At 34.9% G+C, this 14,467-nt stretch overlaps 1 non-coding gene across 1 annotated transcript; it reads left to right on the top strand.

Annotated features, from left to right (window-relative positions):
* The first annotated feature begins 8,191 nt into the window (after nt 1-8,191).
* LOC114025477 lies at nt 8,192-8,296 on the top strand. The gene has a single exon (XR_003567027.1). It is a non-coding gene; the product is annotated as a U6 spliceosomal RNA (small nuclear RNA).
* The last annotated feature ends 6,171 nt before the right edge of the window (nt 8,297-14,467 follow it).

The raw sequence follows: 14,467 nt of genomic DNA, 5'->3' as shown, positions 1-14,467 counted from the left end.
AGCTTAGCTCAGTTCCTATGGAGCACAATCACAGTTCCAAGTTCAAAACACCCATTGGGCTAGAATCTTAGGTACCATGATTTCTCCAGGTTTCTCTGCCAGGCTAGCTGAATGCAACATTCCTCCTGGAATCTTGCTTTTAAGATTGCCATGGCTGGAACTTGCTTGTCTAGTGGGAATCACTGCCAGCCCCTTAAAATGAGGACAAAATAAAACAGAACAAGACAAATACCCTTACCCACAGGGTCTAAAAGGAGTGGGGAAAGGGTACCTCCCACCCCAGTTCGGTTCATGGTGCCCACCCTGTGAGTAAACTGTGGTCCTTACTCTCTGGACACATCAGGAAAGACAGCATGGAGGAAAAGAACATGAGGCAGAAAGAGCAAGTGTCTCAGTTTCACATGTTTCAATTATACAGCCAATCAAAGAAGGCTACCCCCACCCACATGGTAGAGGATACAATATTGAGAGCCTCCATGTTAGATGATCTGGGCACACTCCAAAGGCAAGTCCCCATCACATATTGTTTTACAGATGAGGAAACTGAGGTACAGATAAGTTAAATGGCTTGCCAAAGTCACACAAGTGGCAAATCTAGGATTCAAACCTAGGTCCTCTGATTCCAGAACCAACATTCTATCAATGATACCAAAGTGAGTTGCAAGTCTGAGGCTTGGGAAAGATAGGAGGATTAGAAATGTAGATTTGGAAATCTTATGCATTGAGGTAGGAGTCAAAACCTTAAGGTTGAATGACCTTGCTCAGGGAGAAAGAAGAGAGAAGGTCAAGGACAGACCCTTGGGGAAGGAGAAACAAAAGTGACTCTTCATTGTATTATACAATGACCTGTATGATGACCTATAGAGGAAATAGGTGAGTTTAGCAATAGATCACATACTTGGTACACAGATATATAATGGCAATTATCCAGACATCTCCTGTATTTTTCTTTCCGAAACAGACTTTTTAAATTGCTTTAATGATAACTTCATACTTCAAAATGTGGAGGCACCACTAAAGCAAAATTCTATTCAGGATCTGATTATCAGTAATGGTAATCTGTCAGGCAAGAGACCACTCCTTCCAAAATTTGTGACAAATAAGAATGGGAAGGCTATTAATAAGTCAAATCTCAGATTTTGGGAAAGGAGATTTCAAAGTATCCAGAGGAAGTATAGGTAGGATCTCATGAACTAAATCTCAATAGAGAAATCAGTCCAAGAGGGATGAGAAACTTTAAGAATGAAATTCTGAAGGCAGAAAGGGAAATAATTCTGGTGAGGAGGAAAGGTAGCAGTTATCTGAGGGGACCATATGGATTCACCAGGAACTTACTAATCAAATTAAATTTTTTAAAAAGATGAAGGCAGAAGATGGAAGCAAGGATTGTCAACAAGCATTTATTAAGAATTTATGTGCCATACACCAGAGATACAAATAAAGGCAAAAACATGGTTCTTTTTCTAAAGGAGCTCGCATTCTGTCAGAGGAATATACAAACACATAAACAAATCTATTCAGAATGCGTGCAAAATAAATACAAGGTAATGTTGGGAGGGAGAACACTAAGAGCTGGGGGATACTGAAAAGTTTCATGTAGAAAGTGGTGTTTGAGTCTTGAAGGAATCAAGGGATTCTTGAAGACAAAGGTGAGGAGGAAATGCATTTCATGCATGGAAGACAGCTAATGCAAAGGCATGGATGAAGAAGGTGGAATGCTATGTTTGAGGAACAGCAAGAAGGCCACTTTGAATGGAATGTAGAGTACAGGAAAAGGAATAACATTCTAGGATTGAAAATTGATTGAAAAAGTTGGCTGATGGCAGGTGGGGAAGAATTTTAAGTACTAAATATATTTGGTCCTAAAGGTAAGGGGGTGCCACTTGAGTTCATTGAGCGTAGGTCAGATCTGTACCTTAGGAAAATCACTTTGGCAGCTCTATAGAGGATGGATTGGAGATTGGAAAGATGGGGCAATGAGACCAGTTAGGAGGTGATTGAAATGGTCTAGGCCAGGCAAGATGTAATGAGGACCTGATTTCAAGGTAGTGTCCACACAACAAGAGGGAAGGGGCTGGAATGAGAAATATCATAGAGGTAGAAACAATAAGAATGAGAAATTGAATGAATTTATGGGATGAAAGAGAATGAGAAATCGAATATAACCTGAGGTTGTGGATCTGGGAAACTGGAAGGATGGCAATGCTCTCAACAGAAAAAGGGGATTTTGGAAAAGGCATGGTGATAGTAGAAAAGCTAATGTTTCAAGTTGGGACATTTTGAGGTTGAGAAGCCTAGTTGAGGACTGACAAAAGGTCATCAGATTAAGCAATTGAGATATTATTAACTTTGAAGAGAGCAGTTTCAGCTGCATGATGAAGTCTAGCAATATTGCAAAAGGTGAGAAGTGAATGAGATGGGAGGAAATAGAAGCAACTAGAGTAGACAACTTTTTCTAGCAGTTTGAATGAGAAAGGTAGGAGATATATGACAATAATATGAGGGGATGGTAGGGTTTCATAAGGATTTCTTAAGGATGGGGGATAGTGGTGCATTTATAGGCAGTAGGAGAAGTACTAGTAGATAGAGAAATTGACTATGAGAGAAAGAGAGAGAGAGATATTATGGGTGTAAATTTGGTAAAGAAGATAGGACAAGATGCAATCAAAGTTAAATGAAGAGGGCAAGGATAAAGGCCTCTGCTTGAAAATGGAGCAAAGGAGGAGAGAATGAGTGATGTTAGGGGATTTTGACAGCTACTGAAGAGGAGACTAGGAAACTCAAAGAATGGTCTCTGTTTCCTCAGTAAAGTAGGATACAAGGTCCTCGGTTGAAACAGTGGAAGAGGGGGAAGTGAAGGATCCTTAAGCAAAGATGAAAAGGCTTGGAATAGTCTCTATGATGACTAGGATAAGGAAGAACAAAACGATTGCCTTGCAGCAATGACAGTTCAGCTGAAATTATATAACACATTTGTAGTGGCCCCAGTCAGCTTGGTTTCACGACTTCTTCCAATTCTGTTTAGTAGCATATAAGTAGGAGTAGAGGAAGTCAGTGGTGAAAGTAATCTAAAGTTGGGTTTGGCAAGGCATGAACAGTGAATGGATGAGGGATTCAGAGGATCGTGTTAAGTTGAATTAGTTAACTAGAGCGTAGCACAGTGAATAGAATCCTGGGCCTGGAGTCAGGAAGCCCCGAGTTCAAATCCAGCCTCAAACACTAGCTGTGTGACCCTGGGCAAGTCATTTAACCTCTGCCTCAGTTTTCTCAAGTGTAAAATGAGGCTAATAACAACACTTACCTCACAGGGTTGTTGTGATGATCAAATGAGTATATTTGTAAGGCCCAGTGCCTGGAACATAGTAGACACTATAAAAATGCTTGTTCCCTTCTTTCTCTTCCCCAAAGAATCAAGATTAGGAAGGTACAGAAGTAAAGTCAGAGCAGGGGTAATGGTCTAAGAAAATACTTAGGTTGTAGATATTGGAGATACTGGTTCAGTAAAAAGTAGGAGATTATGCTTGGGTGAGGGAATTTTTGAATTTTCAAAAATGAAAGTGCAATACCTGTGAGAGACGGCGAGATAAAAATTGTGACTATCCCTGTGTGTGGCTGTGGCTGAGTGGAGGAGTAGGTCTTGGGAGCTACTCTTGAGCAAGTGGGAAGTCATTTGAGAGAAGCTGTTCTCCTTTAATGGGTAACAAATATGTGGAAGAATTTGTAAGCAAAGCAATATTTAAGCTTTTAGGATGCATCTTGTAATTCTAATCCATGCAAATTATTTTATATATAAATTTGCCAGAAATTAAAGAGGGTAATAATAATGATAGTAATAATATCTGACATTTTATATGGGTTTGTCTTGTACAAATTTTACATATTCTTCTCATTGGACATAAACTTTTCACATAGATACTGTAATTCACAATAATAGTACCAACTAATTCATATTAACCTCTGAACTAACATGGACTTTGTTGGATAATCACGTAATCGAACTTAGTTAAGGAAACTGATCTTTATACATGGGGCTTTGTATGAAAATGATTCAAATTAGATTGCATTCCAATGAACTTTTAAAAACAAAAAGGTGAGTGAGAAAATTGAAGCGTGGGGTCTGAGATCTCACCCTTATGTAGGCTGAGAAAAGGAGGATACAAGGGTTTTGTTGTTGTTGTTGTTGTTTGAAGCAGTCTCCCCTTCCATAGAGATGAGAGGAGGAAAAAAAGACAACTTATCTGAGCAGAACTCATGAGGAAGATTTATGAAAAGTAAATGAGTAGTGGAGGTGAATATTTCTTAGAATGAACACCATAGGTAAAAGTTATTCGTACAAATAGGTAATGTGATAGAGTTGGGTGGCCAAGAAGGGATATCTTGTACCCCCCTTACATCTAATCTGAGCAAGGGAAGTATGTGTCAGGTGATGGGTATCACAATAAAACTTTGGGCTAAAGGGTGGGATGTTGTCTGTGAAAGGAGATAGAAATCATGTTGTGGTAAGAAAATAAGCCATAGAGACCTAATGTTAATTTTTAAAAACATAATACAATATAATTAAATGGAGGAAAACACAAATTTAAGCTATTATAACCTTAAATGTTAATGGTCTAAACTGGTCCAGATAACAAAGGAGAATGGCAGAATGGATTAGAAAACAGAGCCTTACAATTTGCCGCATGAAAGAAAAACATTTATAACCTAAAGACATATCTGGAATTAAAATGAGGTTCCAGAATAAAATGTATTATATTTTAGGAGAATCCAAGAAGCTAGTCTTGATATTGGGTAAGGTGAAAGTCAAAATAAACCTGCCAAGGAGGATAAATGGGGATGTTACATTATACAGAAAGACTCTGTAAATATTGAAATGTTATCAATATTGTTAAGCAATATTAATTGTTAATCAATATATGAACTGCAAAGCATAACATCTAATGCAATAAAAACCTTGATAGTAAGATAATTATAGTTGCTTTTAACATTATTCTTTTACAACTTGATAAATATAACAGAAAGATAAACAAGATGAAAATTATAGATCTGAACATATTTTATAAAAATCAGATTTGATAGACTTATGATGATTATTCAATATTAAAGAATCATTTTTCAGCATTATACAGTATTGTTCACAGAAGCTGGTCATGTGATAGGCCAGGAAGAAGTGATAAATGTAGGGCGAAATATTAAATAATCCTTAACAGACAATAACGTATTAATATAGTCATCATTAAAGGAAATAAAATCAATAATCCTAAATGGAGATTAAGTAACAGTATCCTAAATAATGAGTGGGTTAAAGAACTCATCATGGAAATGTTTAATAAAGCTTCCTTAGAAAAATATTATATTTTTGAAAATATGCATTATACAAAGAAAAAGAGACACTTAAAGAATTAAACATGCAATTTAAAAACTGGAATAGAGATTAAATCATCAAAAAAAACAATGAAAATGGCAAATTCACATTGAATAATGAGAAAATAAAAGAAAATTATCAGAAGCTACTAACCACAACTATATGCCAGCAAGATTGAGAAGGAAAGGGATGAATATTTACAAAAATAAAATAAAACAGCAATCAGTGTTTCTACACAAAGACTGAGTAGTCCATAAATGAATTCCTCCCCAAAAACCTCTTTCTGCACTAGGTAGTTAAATGATTCACCAAAATAGAAGGGGGAAAGCATTCTAACATGGCATTCTCCATTTAGGAGACAAGTAAATATTATTGATACCTAAGTGAGGAGGGGATTGCTGCCTGAATGAAGGCAGAGTGCACAGCTCCCCCATACTTTCTGACTGAACAATAATCAAAAAATCCAAGGAGAAACTACAGTGACTTCTTCTGCCCCTAAATGTTACAAAAATTTAGTCCAGGGCAATAAGAAAGGGGGCTATCAGCAAAGCCAGTGACAGCACAGTCAAACAAACCCTTAGCCTCTCAGGACAGCTGGAGAAAGCATCAGAGATGTTGTAAATCCATAGAAGGGTCCTTGGAAGCCCTAAGGAGCAGCACTGACTAATTGTTCTAATATTTCTGGTTGTCTCATGGAGTCATTGACTTTTGGGTTCTATTCTAGCTTTCAAGTAATCTGTTACTTGGACAAAGTTTACTCCTTTCTCTTTCAAACAATCTTCCTCCATTTTTTCTCTGAAGAGCTTTTGGGTTTTGTTTTTTTTTTTTGACTAGGTAAAGTGGCCATTCTCTTACTCATTTCTTACCTAGCCTTAATCACTGAATGGGCATTGCCTCAGTCAAACTGAGATCTGTTAAAGACCTTAGCTTAAAAAGAACATGGCCTTTCACTGCATCTAGGGCCATCTCTAGTTATTCTGATGTATATATTGCCACTGGACCCAGATGGCTCCAGAGGAGAAAGTGAGGCTGGTGACATTTCATAGTCCTCCCTTACTTAAATCCAATTCTCATGCATGTCAAGGCATCACCTCTTTGATGTCATGCTCCTATTCAATAAAGAAGGACAAACAACAGCAACGAGAACTTTTATTTTGTTTTTCATCTTTTGTTTCATTTTTTCAGGTATTCTTACAGTCCTTATGGAAAATACATTTTTCTTTGAGTTTTTGTATGTAATTATTATAGATTCATGTTTTTCTTCTTAGGGAATCTCTAGATTATATATATAATATATATGTATACATATACATATATATATGTATACATATACATATATATGTATATGTGTGCTCCTTTAGTGAAATAGAAGACTTTCATGTATTCCTGATGAAAAGACCAGAGCTGAATAGAAAATCTGACTTTCAAACACAAGACTCAAGAGAAACACAAAAAGGTAAACATGAAAGAGTAATCATAAGGGACTTAATAAGGTTAAACTGTTTACATTCCTATTTGGGAAGATTATATATGTAACTCCTAAGAGCTTTATCATTTTTAGGGCAGTTAAATGGCATTTACATAGAGGGCACAAGAGTAAGTCAATAAGAATAATCTCAAAGATATAAATAATAATTATCTAATAAAAGGATGAGCAACAAAGAGGTATGCATTGGGAGCAAGGGGAAGGGAGAGTAAGAACAGAGAAATCATCTTACATAAAAGAGGTGTATAAAGAAGAGCTTTTACAATGAAGGGGCAACTGGTGGGGGTGGGTGATGGTCAATGTGTGAATCTCACTCTCATCTAAATTGATTCAAAGGGGGAGGAATATATATACCTATATACATATATATATATATATGCACTCAACTAGGTCTAGAAGTCTGGCTTATCAATAGGGAATTAGAAGGGGAAAGGGATAAAGGGGGAGGGAGTGATAAAAAGAGGAAGATGGAGTAAGGTAGGCATTGGTCAGAAGCAAAGCAGATTTTTGAGGAGGGACAGGGTTAAAAAAGATAGTGAGAAGGATAAACAGAAGAAAATAGAATGAATGGAAATGTACAGCTAGTAATCATAACTATGAATGTGAATGGGATGAACTCATCCATAAAATTGAAGTAGATAGAAGAATGGATTAGAAACCAGAATCCAACAATATATTGTTTATGAGAAACACACTTGAAGCAGGAAGACACACACAGAGTTAAATGAAGAGGCTGGAGTAGAATTTATTATGTTTCAACTGATGTAAATAAAAATTGATGTAGTAATGTTGATCTCAAACAAAGTGAAAGCAAAAATAGGCCTAATTAAAAGGGTTAAGCAGAGAAACTACATCTTAATAAAAGGCACCATAGACAATAAGGTAATATCAATACTAAACATACGTGCACCAAACAGCATAGCATCTAAATTCTTAAATGAAAAGTTAAATGAGTTATAGGAAGAAATAAATAGTAAAACTATATGAGTGGGGGACCTCAACTTTCCCCTCTCAGAGTTAGATAAGTCTAACCATAAAATAAATAAGAAATATGATAAGGAAATGAGTAGAATTTTAGAAAATAGATATGATAGACCTTGGGAGAAAATTTAATGGGAATGGAAATAAGTAAACCTTTTTCTCATCTATACGTGGCATCTTCACAAAAACTGACCATATGTTAGGGCATAAAAACCTCACAAAGAGAGAAAAATAGAAATATTAAGTACATCCTTTTCAGACCATAATGCATTAAAAATTATATTCAATAAAGGGATGTGGAATCATAGATTCAGAATTAATTGAAAAGTAAATAATCTAATCCTAAAAAATAAGTGGACCAAGCTCACTTTGACAGCACATATATTAAAATTGGAATGATACAGAGAAGATTAGCATGACTCCTGCACAAGGATAACACACAAATTCCTGAAGCATTCCATATTTTTATAAGAATACAAGCTATTCCCCAATTGATAAATGCTCAAAAGGATATGAATAGGCAGTTTTCAGATGAAGAAATAAAAGTTATCTATAGTCACATGAAGAAATACTCTAAATTACTATTGCTTAGAGAAATGCAAATTAAAACAACTCTGAGGTACCAATTAAATACCAAAATGAAATCCTGAAAATCAAAGTAAAATTGAAAGTAAAAAAGGAAAATCCATTTAACTAATAAATAAAACTAGGAGCTAGTTTTATGAAAAAATAAAAGAGATAAACCATTGGTTAATTTGATTATTAAAAAAAAGAAGAAAAACAAATTACCAGTATCAAAAATGAAATGCACCATCAATGAAGATGAAATTAAGATAATTCTTAGGAGTTATTATGCCCAATTATATACCAGTAAAACTGACAATGTAAGTGAAATGGATGAATATTTACAGAAATATAAATCGCCCAGATTAGCAGAAGAAATAGAATACATAAATAGCCCTTCTTAGAAAAAAAGAATTTTAACAAGTCATAAATGAGCTCTCTAAGAAAAAAAATCCCCAGTGCCAGATGGATTTACAAGTGAATTCTACTAAAATATTTAAGGAACAATTAATCTCAATACTATATAAACTATTTTAAAAAAATAGGTAAAGAAGGAGTCCTACCAAATTCCTTTTATGACACAAATATGTCCCCTAAACCAGGGAAAGCTAAAAAAAAAAAAAGAAGAAGAAGAAAACTATAGACCAATTTTCATATTGAATATTGATGCAAACATTTTAAATAAAATGCTAGCAAGGAGATTACAGCAATCTGTCACAAAGATCATACACTATTACCAGGAATGTAGGGCTGGTTCGGTATTAGGAGAAGTGTCAGCATTATTGACTATATCTATAACAAAACCATCAAAAATTATATGATTATCTCTATAGATACAGAAAAAACTTTTTTTACAAAATACAAATTATATTATAAACACTATTATATTATAAACACTATAAATTATAAATACTATAAATACTTTATAAAGTGTTTATAAATTATAAAGTGTTTATAAATTATAAACACTATTATATTATAAACACTATAAATATTATAAACACTAAAATTTTAGGAATAAGTGGAACTTTCCTTAAAATAAGTAGTATCTATCTGAAATCATCAGCAAGTATTATCTGTAATGGGGATAAGCTAGAAGCCTTTCCAGTAAGTTCAGGGGTGAAGCAAGGAAGCCCATTATCACCACTATTATTAAAGATAGTACTAGAAATGCTAGCTGTAACAATAATTGAGGGAAAAGAAGTTGAAGGAATAAAAATAGGCAATAAGAAAAAACTATTGGGGGCAGCTAGGTGGCACAGTGGATAGAACACTGGCCCTAGAGTCAGGAGAACCTGAGTTCAAACTCAGCCTCAGATACATAACATTTCCTACCTCTGTGACTCTGGGCAAATCACTTAACCCCAACTGCCTCACCAAAACAAATAAACAAAAAAACCCCGAAACTATCACTCTTTGCAGATGATATAATGGTATACTTAAAGAACCCTACAGAATTAATTTAAAAAAAACCCAACTAATTGAAACAATTAAGACCACTAGCAAAGTTGCAGGATATAAAATAAACTCACATGAATCATCAGCATTTCTATATATTATCAATAAAATCCAGCAGGAAGATATAGAAAGAGAAGTTTTATTTAAAATAACTGCAGACATTATAAAATACTTGGGAGTGTGCCTGCCAAGATAAACTCAGGGGCTATATGAGTACAATCACAAAACATTTTTTTCATATAAATAAAGACAGATCTAAACAATTGTAGAAATATTAATTGCTTGTGGGTAGGCTGTCAATGTAATAAAAATAACAATTCTACTTAAATTTACTTATTTAGTGCCATCTCAATCAAACTACCAAAGAATTATTATATGGAGCTAGGCAAAATAGTAACAAAATTCATCTAGAAGAACAAAATGTCAAGAATATTAAAGGAATCCATGCAAAGAAAAAATGTGAAGGAAGCAGCTTAACAGTTCCAGATTTCAAACTATATTATCATCAAACTAATCTGGTACTGATTAAGAAATAGAGTGGTGGATCAGTGGAATAAATTAGGTACATAATATGCAGTAGTAAATGATCATAGTAATCTAGTGTTTGTTAAACACAAAGATCCAAGCCTTTGGGGAAAGAACCTACCATCTGACAAAAATTGCTAGGGAAACTGGAAAGCAGTTTGGCAGAAACTAGGCATAGACCAACATCTCTAACTGTAAACCAAGATGAAGTCAAAATGGATGCATGATTTAGACATAAAGGGTGATATCATAAGCAAATTAGGGAAGTATGGGAAAATATACCTGTCAGATCTATGGATAAGGGAAGAGTTTATAACCAAACAAGAGATAGCATCACAGGAAGTAAAATGTAAAATTCTGATTAAATAAAATTTAAAAGTTTTTGCATAAACAGACCCAATGCATCCAAAATGAGAAGGAAAGAAGGAAACTGGGGGAAAACATTTACAAGTTTCTCTGACAAAGGCCTTATTTCTCAACTGTATAGGGAATTGAGTCAAATTTATAAAAAATAAGAGCCATTCCCTAACTGATAAAAAGAAATCCAAGCTATCAATAGTCACATGAAAATGCTCTAAATCACTATTGATTAGAGAAAAGCAAATTAAAATAACTATGAGGTACAACTCAAACTGATCAGATTGGCTAACATGACAGAAAAGAAAAATGATAAATGCTGGAGGGGATGTGAATAAATAGGTACACTAATGCACTGGATGTGGAGTTGTGAACTGGACCATCCATTCTGGAGAACAATTTGGAACTATACCCAAAGAGCTATTAAACCAAGAATACCCTTTGACCCAGCAATACCACTACTAGGTCTGAATCACAAAGATCATAGAAAAGGGAAAAGGACTGATAGGTACAAAAATATTTATGGCAGCTCTGTTTGTAGTGGCAAAGAATTGGAAACTGAGGGGACTTCCACATGAGGGAATGGCTGAACAAGTTGTAGTGTATGATTGTGGTGGAATACTATTGTGCTATAAGAAATGATGAGGGGTATGGTTTCAGAAAAACCTGGGAAGACATATGAACTGATGCAAAGTGAAGTGAGCAGAACCAGGAGAACATTGTATATAGTATTAGCAATATTGTAATGATGATCAACTGTGAAAAACTTGGCTACTCTGATCAATACAATGATTTAAGACAACTCCAAATGACCCATGATTAAAAATACTGTCTACCTCTAAAGAGAGGACTAATGAATTCTGAGTACAGATTGAAGCACACTTTTTTCATTTTCTTTGTGTTTCTTGCTTTTTATTATTTGTTTGCACCATGGCTAATACGGAAATATTTTTTGCATGACTTCCCATGTGTAACTGATATCATATTGTTTGCCTTCTCAATGGGTAGGAGGTGAGGGGAGAGAATTTGGAAATAAAAAAAATTAAATGAATGTTAAAAATTAATTAATTAAAAACAGGACAGTGGTCTAGAGAACATGGAACCCTGCTTTATCCTGATCTAGACTACACTCACACTGGTTACTACCATGTCCACAATCACTTCCAAGGAACTTGGATCACACAAGACTTAACAGTTTCTACTAAAAAATCAGGAGGAAAAATTTGAAATACAATATTTTAAAAGGCAAAAGACATAGACTTACAACCAAAAACACCTTACTCTGAAAAGGTGAGTATAATCCTACAAGGAAAAAAGTGGATTTTTAACGCAATAGAAGATTTTCAAGCATCTCTGATGAAAAGACCAGCACTGACTAGGAATTTTGACATGCAAAAACAAGAATCAAGAAAAACCTAGAAAGGGTAAATGTATTTTGGTCATTATAATGGGCTATTTGATGATGTTACACTAACATTCCAATAGACAAAAAGGAAACAATTGTTCCTTCAGAACCTTAATGTCTTCAAAGGGTATTAAAGGAGATAAGAAAAATAGAGGACTTGTCATTGAACTGATTCTGCTCTGAGGGTTGAAGAGGGGAGAATAAATTGAATAAGCAAAAGGAAAAAGGAGAAAGTAGGGGATAGAACTTGCTATTTCTCATAAGTGAGATACATGAGAAGAAGAGTATACAAACATGGTAGAAAGGATGGGGAGAGCAGGCATCAAATGAATCTTACTCCTACAGGAAATGGAAAAACAAAGATTGAACACATTCATAACCCTTTTGGAACATAAATATATCACAGTGGACAGAAACAAGTGAGATTGGAGGGTACATTAAGAGTGATATAATAATGGAGAGGGAATAGACTCACTTCTATTTCTAAACTTTCTGACTCTGAAGGGAGAATTAAAAGGAGGGAAAAAACAAAGAACTAGAATCTGAGGAGTGCCCATCAATTATGGAATGGTTAAGTAAATTGGTGGCATATGAATGCAGTGGAATATTATCACATACTTAAGAAACTATGAAAGAGGTGATTGTAGAGAATTCTGGGTAGTATAATGATACAGTGAAGTGAGCAGCACCAGAAGAATAGTTTATACAAGGACAGCGGCATTGTAAAGAAAAACAGCTTTGAAAGACTAAAAACTCTGTTCAATTCAATAATCCAGGTCTGCAGTGCAACCATCTCTCTAGAGGACCTATAATGAAACATGTTATCTATCTCCTGACACAGGTGATGAATGGTGCAGAAAGAGATATACACTTTTTGGACGTGGTCACTATGGGGATTCATTTTGCTTGAGTATGCTTGTATGTTTACAAGTTTTTTGTCCTTTTCTCCATTTAAAAAACTGAGGATGGCTTTAGGAGGAGAGGTACAGCAAGCCATACTGTTTAAAAATAAAGTCATTGTGAATTTTTCTTAAATGCAGAGAAGAGAACAGAAGGAAGTACGGAAAGACAAGACCCTGTTGAAAATAATATGTGGAATTTACTATATACTTAAAATCCCAAGAGTTATGAAATAGAGATACCTGGTTTCATATGTATCCTCTTTTTGTATTTTTCTGTCTATATAGAAATGCAGTTTTATGATATTTAAGTGCAAAATTTCAAATAAAATTAAAAACAAATTTATGGGTGGCATGCAAGGAGCATGTTTGTCCAGGGCACACGTGTACAGGGGCAACTTACCATGCCTTCAACATTGCAGGGCTATTGATGTTTTCTGGCAATGTCATAGCAAGCTTTCTTTATGCTGGGATCATGTGGTATTCAGTCTCTGCCAGGTAAATAGTCTCTGTGGAACATATGGTCAATGTGCAATCTCTTTTGGCACGGATCCCTGCTGGTAATACATGGCTGCTGTTTGAAGGTGCTCTACGAATGTTGCAGTCACAACCATTCACTCACAGGATAGCTCTACTGGGAAACATTTATCATGAGTATATAAGTAATGTTGTGATTCATTTCTTTTAAAGGTATGTTGTTGGTCAGTCTGCAAAGATATATTGTGTGATGCCAACATTTGGTTTCATGTTTATAAACTATCATAAAAAGACTAATTCTTAGTACCTCCATCCCCTTTTTTGCCACTGTATTTCTGATACTCTGAAAATGAAAGTGGGTCATATAGGGCTGAGGAACATTTTTGAAATTTTACTTTGTTTCTGAGGTTGCCATGGCAAAAGTATTCATTGTACAGTGACCAAACTATTGATGTTACAGCTAGATTTTTCCTCAAATAGTCAACTAAGTCTCTGACCAGCATCCTGCTTGAAATCTTTCTAGCATTGTAAAAAAATCTACTAGATTTATTGAATTAGCCTTTGAGAGCCCAAGACCCCATCCATACAATGATGAGGAACTGGAGTAGAACTTTCTCTAACTCTTTCTATATGTAAATATTTACCTCATTCAGTTGAACAAGTATTAAGTTCATACTATGTGTAAGACATTGTGCTAGAAACTGGGGATACAAAGACAAGAATGAAATTGTACCTGCTCTCAGAAAACTTCCATTCTATAGGAGCAATATAACATGAACACAATTAAGTATTTTTTTTTAATAAAATAGGAAGGTGAATGGTAGAAGGTATAAACCCAAGAGTTCTAAGAGAGTTTGAGGTGGGAGAAAGCATTAACATTTGCAGGTATCAGCAAAGGCCTGAAAGGAGTTAGCACCAAAGCTTGGCCCTAAAGGATCTTTAAAAGTTAAGTT

Source organism: Vombatus ursinus, unplaced genomic scaffold (assembly GCF_900497805.2).
Source record: "Vombatus ursinus unplaced genomic scaffold, bare-nosed wombat genome assembly UNPS02014830.1, whole genome shotgun sequence".
Classification (NCBI taxonomy): Eukaryota; Metazoa; Chordata; class Mammalia; order Diprotodontia; family Vombatidae; genus Vombatus; species Vombatus ursinus.
This window is presented reverse-complemented; position numbering and strand designations above follow the sequence as displayed.